This window comes from Arvicanthis niloticus, chromosome 6 (genome assembly GCF_011762505.2).
Source record: "Arvicanthis niloticus isolate mArvNil1 chromosome 6, mArvNil1.pat.X, whole genome shotgun sequence".
NCBI classification, from domain to species: Eukaryota; Metazoa; Chordata; class Mammalia; order Rodentia; family Muridae; genus Arvicanthis; species Arvicanthis niloticus.
The window spans coordinates 67,973,795-67,981,664 of record NC_047663.1 but is presented as its reverse complement, the minus strand read 5'-3'; the positions used below and the strand labels follow the sequence as shown (position 1 = coordinate 67,981,664).

At 45.5% G+C, this 7,870-nt stretch overlaps 1 pseudogene; it reads left to right on the top strand.

Moving 5' to 3' along the window:
* The first annotated feature begins 7,458 nt into the window (after positions 1-7,458).
* On the top strand, positions 7,459-7,870 carry LOC117710322 (small ribosomal subunit protein uS8 pseudogene; annotated as a pseudogene).

Here is a 7,870-nt window from a genome sequence, read left to right as displayed (position 1 = left end):
CTCTGAGGTTTCAATAGCCCAACCCAAACCCAGAAGATCTTTCTTCCTCCTGCCTCCTTATCAAGATATAGAACTCTCAGCTACTTCTCCAGCACTATGTCTGCCTGCATTCCGCCATGCTCCCCACCATAATGAGAATGGATTAATCTTCTAAAGCTGTAAGCCAGCCCCAGTTAAATGCCTTCTTTGGTAAGAGTTGTCTTGGCCATGGTGTCTCTCCACTGCAATAGCTAAGACACTCTCCCAACAGTCTGCCTGCCCTAGTAGACCAGTTTCCTGGGAGTCAGGAAGGCTCTGGGCTCAAGATCCCAACTCCACCAAAGAAAAGAAAAAGTCTCCCTTAGAAGAAAGAACAGAGACACTTCAACCGGGTGCCACTCTAGAAAAAGGCAAAATCATATAGAATTGAGTTATTTCTGCCAAGAAGAGTGAACATGGCTAGATTCTCTAAAATCCCTAGTCAAGGTTAGGACTTCCTGAGGATTTGTGAGTTTCCTCTCAACTTCAAGACGACTATGAAGGAAGGGAAAAGCTGACTACTGTCAGGAATCACAGAAAAACTATAACGTGGTCATGATCTTGCCAAATGGATGTTAAAAGGGCTTTGATCTCCATTTTATCCGGAAATGATAATGTCCTGCTGTAATGCAGTTAAATGGCCTTTTCTGTGTGCCTCAAATCTGCCCAGCCAGATGCACAGCACATTCTTAATTATTTTCAAATGATTATCAACAGAGCCATAAATCTATGCTCTGACATGACATGGTGATTTGACCTCCAGACGTAGCGTAACGGGTTATTAACAGTACCTCCCAAAACTATTGAAATTTTTTTTCTAGAGCTATTTGCTAATTAATAGCTGTTCTCGCAATGATCATTTTTTGAATAATTGTGGAATGAATCCACATTATTTTGTGATAGGGACATAATCACATCCATTAAAATTATTTGTATAGTTTTTAACCTTCCTCCAGAAGTCAATGAGGCTTTTCTACGGGTGATACAAACTCCATGACATTGGCTGTCACCATTACACTTGCTTCCCAAAACTCGCTTGGGGGTGGGGGGCTGTTACTTTTATTTATTTTTGATTTGGGAGGGAGTGTATTTTTGTTTTTGTTTTATGGTCTCTCTATGTAGCAGTAGCTAACTTTGAACTTGCTTTGGAGATCAGGCAGGCCTCAAATTCAGTTTGCCTCTGCCTCCCATGTGCTAGGATTTAAGAAGTACATTACCACCTCCCAGCCCCCTAGGCTTGCTCTCTAGCCCAGAAACTTAAAACTTAAAACTGATTCTTCAGCCGTTCCAAAATGCCTGGAAGCAGACAGCACTGAAGAGGTGGCCAGAGGGAGGGGCCTCATGATCTTCACTGTTCCCGGCCCCTCACTCTGCAGAGTCAGCCCACCTCTCCCACCCCACTCCCTCCTAAGGAGACTCATCCTCCATGTATCTAGCCACAGCCCTGCCTGAACCCCTTTTCCTGGGCTTTACTTTCTTTGACCTACTTACTGGGTGGGAATCAAGCATCTCTGTGTTCCTCAGAGCCTGTGAAACCATCCAGGAGGACACTAACAAGCAGAGGAAGGTGGTCCCCTCTTTCTGCAGAGGAGCAAGACAGGGACTTGCCTTCTTGTGTCTAAAGACTTCCCCCTTTTGTCAGACACATCTCAGGGTGAGTGTGGGGTGAGGAAGGCACCTCACTGCCCTCCCAATGACAAGTCCTCCCAGGCCCTGGGAGTCTGCCTCAAAGCATAATGGGACAGTTAAACTAGAAGCCAAACATTTGGCCCTTGGCTAAAAGTGACATGTATTGTTTTTATTAGCGTAAGAAAAACAAAGAAAGCTAAATAGATGAATTCAAAAATAATAAAAGCAAGCCAGGCGTGGTGGCACACCACTGCAACCCCAGTACCCTGGGAGGCTGAGACAAGAAGACCAGGAGTTTGATGCTAACCTGGCTACATCAAACAAAACATCAGAAGGTGCATTTGTTGCATTTGTTAGGTGTGATGGCACACAACTATGACCACAGCACTTGGTGTGGATGAAAGGAAAAAAATCAGGAGTTCAAGGCCAGCCTGGGCTACTTGAGATGTGGTCTTCAAGTTTTCTTTAGGGAAAAAAAGAAAAAAGAAAAAAAAAAAACAGGTTTAAAATACTCAAAAAAAAAAAAAAAAATATCATCTGGGTGTAGTGAGGCACACCTTTAATCCCAGCACTGAGGAAGCAGAGGCAAATGGAGTTTGAGGCCAGCCTGGTCTACAGAGCAAATTCTAGGACAGCCAGGGCTACACAGAGAAATCCTGTCTTGGACTTGTCTAATGAAATCTCTAGAAAATATCAACAAAGAAGATAAAATTATAAATGAGAAACAGATAAATAAATGAAAGTGTGGCTGTCAAGATGAGGACCCACATAAACGGAAGAGAATTGCTTCATGTGAGTTGTCCTCTGACCCCCATTTGTACTACAGTGCATGCACCTCACACAAAATCAAGAAAAAAAAGATATAATTAAGTGTGACCACACATTCAGGGAGCCCCCAAGTGCAGGAGGAACTGTGGGAGGCGCCATGGCAGGCCCTTTCTAGGAAGCCTACTGTAGAGTAAGCTAATTAAGTGACTTGTTGGGCTGGAGAGATGGCTCAGCGGTTAAGAGCACTGACTGCTCTCCCAGAGATCCTGAGTTCAATTCCCAGCAACCACATGGTGGCTCACAACCATCTGTAATGGGATCTGAGGCACTCTTCTGGTGTGTGTCTGAAGACAGCTACAGTGTACTCATATAAATAAAATATTTAAAAAAAAAAAAAAAAAAAAAAAAAACAGTGACTTGCTGGTTGCTGATTCCCATGATTAAAGCCTTTCCTGGGGCAGAAAATCCAAAGCCTGGAAAGGAACAGACCCAGGCAGGGATGCAGAGATACAGTCTGAGCAGCTGGCACCTGGCTGTGTTCTTCTCTGGACATCCTCAGAGGTCCAAAGCTTCTGGTCCTAGCACCTACTCCTGCCCCTCCCCCACCCCAGAGAATGCAAATATAAGGCGATCCTTTCTTCTCTTTGGAGACTTGTTTTTCCTCAAAAAGGACCTTATGCTCTCCATAAGATTTCCCAGGACTGCTGAGGAAGGAAAACAGGTTCTCAGAGAAAAGAATGTTCTAGAAAATTCTATCTGCATATGCGAAGGCAGTTTTATACTCCCATGAGGTCAGGAATATAGTCCTAAAAAGACATTTCCTTTGAGACAGGGTCTCATGCAGCCCAAGCTGCACTCAAACTCGCCTTGAACTACTGATCTTCCTGCCCCCATCTCCCAAATGTCTTTCTAATCGGCATCTTCTGTGTCGTTAACTCAGAATCCTTCCTGTGGTTCTCCTTGCTCTCTTTCAGTCATACTCTCAATGACTTGATTCCTCCAAAGGTCGGATGGTGCTCCTTAAAAAGATGATTGACCGGTGGAGGTGGAGCACACCTTTAATCCCAGCACTCAGAAGGCAGAAGCAGATGGACCTCTGTGAGTTCAAGGCCAGCTTGCTCTACAGAGTGAGTCCTAAGACAGCCAGGGCTACACAGAGAAACACTATTGGCAAGGAGGGCTGGGGGGATGGTTGACATCATGAAGAAGTCTCACACACACACACACACACACACACACACACACACACACACACATCTAATAAACATTTCATCTACACTCCTTACACATCATGTCTCAGCCTGCCAGCCTGTTCCCCCAAGGTAGCAGAGGTGGCTCACCAGGGAGCTGACACTTGTAATTAGGAATAGAGTCTTGATTAGCATAGTCACAACATTGAGAACTCTGGAGAATTCAGTAAAAGTCTGGGGAAGCTCCAGACATGTCTGAGCAAAGCACAAAGTTAGGGAAGAGAAGCAAGCTGTGTGCTGACCAAAAGGAGACGGCCCTTGGCAGGCCTTAGCCAATGCACACACTGAGACAAGTCTTCTCAGTCCTCCCTTCCAGCCATCCACCATTCACTTATCCATCAACATAGCTGCCCATTTGACTTTGACTTGCCTCATTTATCTGTCCAACTGTCCTACGTCCTTCTGTCTATTCACCCAGATGCACCATTCTCCACACATTTCCCCACTCTCCATGTTTCTCGCACCATCTACCCTTGTTCGTGTCATGCATCAATATTCACCCCATCGTCTCTGCATCTCATGGACCTATCCATCCACCAGCCTGACTGTGGGCCAAACCTATGCAGGACCCATGACTACAGAAATGAATGGCAGCCTCCCTCCCTCCGTAAAGACCTCCTTACTAAGTGGAAAAGGGCCCTAGAGAGATGAAAGCCCTTTGTAGTCTCCCCTGACATCCTACATGTGTGCTCTGGGATCTGCAAACCACACTTTCAGGATGTCCTTGAACTAGTCTGTCCTATTTTACTTCCAATTGCTGTGATAGACGCTGTGGCCAAAGCAACATGAAAAGGCAAGGGTTTATTTCCTCTTACAGGTACAGCCCACCATCAATGGAAGACAAGGCAGGAAGTCAAGTTGAATCCTGGAGACATGAACTGAAGTAGAGGCCACTGAGGAACTCTGCTTACTGGCTGCCTTTCTTAGACAGCTGAAACCCACGTGTTTAGACATGGTACTACCCATAGTGGACCAGGCCCTCTGTTATCAATCAGCAATCAAGAAAATGCCCCACAGACATGCCCACAGACCAAGTCCTACAGAGGCAATTCCTCAGCTGAAGTTCCTTCCTCCCAGGTGTGTCAAGTTGACAGCTGACTCTGCCTATACCACCCCCATCATTCCCTGGCCAAAAACAGTTTCTAGTCTGCTCAGAAGGCACAGGGAGAATACAGACTCGTGAAGGGCTTCCAGGAGCTTTAGGCTAGCATTTACAACAGCTGTCACTCAAGGGCTTGGACCAGGGAGGAGGGGCTATTTCCTTGAGCCTCTACTGTCTAAAAAAAAAATCATAATTTACTGTAACACATGAATTTAAATTTTTCAGGGGCTGGAGAGATGGCTCAGCAGTTAAGAGCACTGACTGCTCTTCCAGAGGTCCTGAGTTCAATTCCCAGCAACCACATGGTGGCCCATAACCATCTGTAATCTGATCTGATGCCCTCTTCTGGTATGTATGAAGATAGCTCTAGTGTGTACATATACATAAAATAAATAATTCTTAAAAAAAATAAAAATAAACAAATAAATAAAATTTTAATTATTCAGTGGTTGTTTTTGTTGTTTGGTTGGTTGTTTTTTTTTTTTTTTTCCTGTAAAGCCTTTGAATGCCCTATAACTCACTCTCTGTACCAGGCTGGCCTCAAACTCACAGAGATCTGCCTGTCTCTGCCTCCTAAGTACTGGGATTAAAGGCTTGTGCCACCATCACTTGGCTAGTATACATAAATTTTAATAGTGAACAGGAAAAGGTAAAAATAATCACAATGTATTTAACTTACCCAAAAATGATAATATAAAGTATTATCATTTCAATATGTTGTGTGACTGCAATTCTAGCACTCAGGAGAAATAGCTGGAGGATTGAGAATGAGACCAGCTTGAATTACATATTCTGCCATACAAAGTGAGACTCTATTTTTTTTTACAAAAAAAAAATGTTTTTAATTATATGTGTATAAATGTATGTGGCAGTTAGTCAGAGAAAAGGCAGGACCAGTAAAAGGACATAGCACAACAGGCAAGGAATATTAAAATCACAGCCTTCCTCAACTGTCTTGAGCAATAATGGTCCAGCCCCAAACTTTACAGCCCTCTCAGCAAATCCACCCACCTGGTCATCAGATTGAGCGGCTACCCTCTGTGGTTCCCACACAGAACCCTGAAAAAACAGATTCCCACCTCCATCATCCCTGACGGTAATTCCTGCAGCCATCCCTAGAGGGTGCTGTTGACCTCGGCACATGTGAAGGAGGTTGCCTTGGCTTCTCTCAGAGATGGCTTCTGGAACAATATGTAAACAGCCTGCCTCGTACCCAGCTGCTAAGGCTGGGGAATTGCAGAACTACAGCGTCAGGAGGCTGAGACTGCTCAGCTCTAGCTTCGGCTCGGCCATAGCCTTCTAAAGATGAGGAAAGAGGCTCAGTGGGGCTGAGTTATGTTGTGGATTTGGTTTAACGCTTGCATTATGAGTTCCCAAAATTGCACGAGAATTCTGCATGTGAGACGCTGGTTCTGATTGGCAAATAAAGTTGCCAGCAGTCAATGGCTGGGCAGAGAAACAGAGGCGGGACTTTAGGATTCCCGGGCAAGGGGACCCAGGAAGAAGCCCACCGTGCTGCAAAAGGAATACGATCTGGGCTTGAGAGTGGCAGGAACAGAGGCATACCCCAGGAGGCCCCTGATTGGGCCTAGGGTAGCAAAGATGGAATATAGATTTTAGTAAGTATTAACTCAGGATTCTTGGAGGGGAGGCGTCAGCAACATGGAAGTTTGGGAGTGGCCCAGCCATTGAGCCGTTTAAGGCATACTAAATATAAGGCTGTGTGTGTGTGCGCGCGCGCGCGTGCGTGTGCGTGTGCGTGTGCGTGTGTTTCATTCAAGAATCCAGAATACTGGGGCAGGTAGCAAGGAACTCACACTGCTGCTGCCGGGTGAGTAGAGCGGATTAACCAAATACAATTAGAGGGGTCTTAGAAGAGTCTTCTCTGAGAACCCAGAACCATCCCACACTCCCAAGCTAGTAACTGTTCAAGACTCCTGACAACTTGTGCCCACCTCCCCAGCCATACCCGGAAAGTACAGCCCTACAGATCCAGCCTCATGCTGCCTTAAGCAGCTTCCCACCTGTCTTAGTTAGGGTTTTATTGCTGTGAAGGAGCAATATTACCAAGTCAATGCTTACAAAGGCAAACATCTGATTGGGGCAGGCTTACAGTTTCAGAGGTTCAGTCCATTATCATCATGGCGGGAAGCATGGCACACACAGGCAGACATGATGCTGGAGGAGAAGCTAAGAGCCGTGCATCCTGAACCTAAGGCAGCCAGGAGGAGACTGCATTTTCACACTGGGTGAAGCTCAAGCATAGGAGACCTCAGTGACATACTTCCTTACAGTGCTACTCTGTATGGGCCAAACATTCAAACACGTGAATCTGTGGGGGCCAAGCCTATTCAAACCACCACACCGCCTCTGCATTTCTGCTCACTTCTTCTGCCTTCTGCCTATGCTTGTCTTCCCTTCCTTCCCCTCCCTGCTTGGGAAATCCTGACAGCTGTCCCGGCTTAGGCATCTCAGGAAAGAATCGATCTTTTTTGTCTTAGGAACATCACATGCTTGCTGGTATCAAGTTCTAGTACTTTTTCTACATTCTGAGCTCCTTCAAGGGCAGACCCAGGAGCTGCCTCATCAATAGTACCCAACAAGCACAGAGTAGGGACACAGAAAATGTTTATTGAATAGCCAAGTTAGACCATGTGGTACCTCTTTCTGCCATCTTCCCTCTCTGTCACCATGGTGTGAATGAATGTTCTGGCAGATGCTCTCAAGAGCCTCAACGACGCCGAAAAGCGAGGCAAACGCCACGTCCTCATCAGGCCGTGTTCTAAAGTCATCGTTCGGTTCTTATCTGTGATGATGAAGCATGGTGAGTAGTGGTGAATTCAAGATCATTGACGATCACAGAGCTGGGAAGATCGTTGTGAACTTCACAGGCAGTTTGAACAGGTGTGGAGTTATAAGCCGTAGATTTGATGTTCAACTCAAAGACCTAGAAAAATGGCAGAACAATCTGCTCCCATCACGCCAGTTTGGTTTCATTGTGCTGACAACCTCTGCTGGCATCATGGACCATGAAGAGGCAAGATGAAAACATACTGGAGGGAAAATCCTGGGATTCTTTTTTTTAAATGTAAAGCATAAATAA